This window comes from Chaetura pelagica, unplaced genomic scaffold (assembly GCF_000747805.2).
Source record: "Chaetura pelagica isolate M959 unplaced genomic scaffold, ChaPel_1.0 scaffold530, whole genome shotgun sequence".
In the NCBI taxonomy this organism is placed as follows: domain Eukaryota; kingdom Metazoa; phylum Chordata; class Aves; order Apodiformes; family Apodidae; genus Chaetura; species Chaetura pelagica.
The window spans coordinates 262,265-264,619 of NW_009951793.1; positions in this window are offsets into that span (position 1 = coordinate 262,265).

Genomic DNA, 2,355 nt, shown 5'->3' on the forward strand with positions numbered 1-2,355 from the left:
GACAGGGTCACGCTGCAGCCAGCTCTCATCCCCACCTTCACTGCTGGAGAACAAGCCTGAGGGTGACAACCAGCTCACAGGCAGCCCCTACCCATCCCAAGCCCCCCACTACTGGAGGACCAGCATCTCTTCCAAGGAGCGGCTTCAAGATCAACCATGCCCACTAAAGCCGCCTTGTCTGGGGAGGAAAACCAATACGGGGGGCTCCGTGTGAGGCCCCTCTGCCCGGGCAAGGGGCACCAGGATCAGCACCGCTGAGGAATGTGCGTTTCTCCCGAGGCGGTTTCGCAGCCGCAGGCACTGGCAGCTCCTCCCGGCCCCCAGCGCTCACAGTCAGCGCCGGGGAGCGAGGGATCGATGGCCGAGACGCCAGCGTCCATCTATCGATCCCGGGCCGTGCTGCCGGGCTCAGCCAGCCCAGCGCAGCGAGGAGCCGGGACAGCGGGAGCTTGCTGAGGGCAGATTGCCAGGAACGGCTCGGCTCTGCCTCTGTGCTGCTGGCAGGTGCCCCTCACCGTGTCCTTCTCCCCCTTGCTGGCACCCTCACGGCAGCAACACCCCGGGAAGGCAGCTGCTGCCAGGGTGGTGGCTGAGGCTGGCCCGGGTCTTGACAGGTCCTGACAGCTAACCCCATCCTTCCCTGGCCATGTTTCCCAGCTTTCTTTGCAAACCATGGAGGGGGGTGGCGAGGGGCAAGGGCTGCTGCCAGACCCCTGTCAGCTCTACATATCATAGCACTGGGTCTTGCCACCCAAGGAGGAGGGGAGGTGGAAGAGAAGGAAGGTGGAGGAGAGGGAGCCCCACTTCCCTACAGATCAGCCCTCTTCAGCTCATTTTGTCCGTGACCATCTTCACCATCCCCCTGTCCCTGTCAGGCTCACGTGTCCCTCCTAAGGCACATGTTTCCCCTGTACTCATTGCCAGTGGCTACAAAGAGGGGTGGCCACACGCTGGGTTTGACCCAAGCATCGGTGGGCACCACTTCCAATGGTGAATGGAGAGGGGACATGTCCCCATGCCTTTGGTGCTCCCTGTACACCACCCCCCCCCATCCCCTTCCAGGCTCCAGGTGACCTCAAGCCCTGGGTCCCTCGCCACACCTCCCACCTCCTCAACATGAGGAGGGCACAGAACAGGGGTTGAGGGTGGTCTAGGTCCTGTGTTAGCTTTGCCATGGATCCCCCACATGTGCTGTCACCATCTGCCCTTTGCAGAGTACTCCACTAAAGGGAGGAAAGGGAGATGGAGGAGGCCTCGGAGCCACTATTGGCTGTGCCATGGATGGAGCTAGGGCTGGGCAGTTGGGATGGGAGACTCCAGGCTCTCAGCAGAGGGATTTGGTTGTCTCCAGGTGAATTGCCCAGGAGGGAGGGCATCAAAGGATGACGGTGGCACCAGGGATATTGGAGGTGACCTGTCCATGTCATGAAACCTGCCTGCCACTTCTACCCTGGCAGAGACACTGGCCTTGCTAACAAAGAGCAAGAGTATAGTTTCTCCCAAGCTCTTGGACCCAAACCCAGTATCCAGAGGACCCTTTGCACCCTGCCTGTCTGTGGGATGCTGGCCCATCACAAGCAGGATCAGCCATGCTGGGACTAGAAAAGCTCAAAGACAAGAGGAGGGCAGGTCTGGAGCCCAGAAAGCTCCACAGGCAGCGGGAGAGCCCACACAGCCTCTTTGACCTCAGTCACACCAGAGTGCTTGGAGAACAGGTCTCCAGCTTCATTCTTCTCCAGGCTGCCAGTCAGCCAGGACCGTCGCCCTCACAGAGCAGGAGAAACAAACAGTGAGCAAGACCCAGCTGTGGGTGAGGAGGCACTAAGGAAACACAGGGAACAAAAAAAATTAAGAAGTTTCCTGCAAAGTGACCAAAGTCAGGGCAGCGAGGGGAGGGGAGGGAAGCTGGGGAGGTTTACAGGCAGGGACCTACCTCTGCCCCTTGGCCCATGGACACCCCAGTAGCCATATGTGCCTACATCGTGCACACGGGCAACTTTATTATTCACTGGCACGCTCACATGAAGCCACGCATCTCTCCCTAAGTTATATTTATAGCTGTTCCTCAGAGGGAGTGCAGATCAAACAATTCATTATTTTCCTCAGGAAAAAAACAAAAAACCACAACAAACCCAAACCCCTTCCCAGTCCCGTGCCAGTGAGGGCAGCCGCACATCCCGGCACCGCCTCTTACCCGGGTCCTGCCGAGGGCTGCACCTGCTCCAGCCGTGCCGAGCCAACATCAGGGGAAGGGGGAAGAGGCCAGTTTCTCCATCTCACCATGAAACATCTCAGCTGGACCGGAGGAATCAGGGAGGTCTCTCTGCAGCCCTCGCTTGCCTCTGGCTTGGGGTG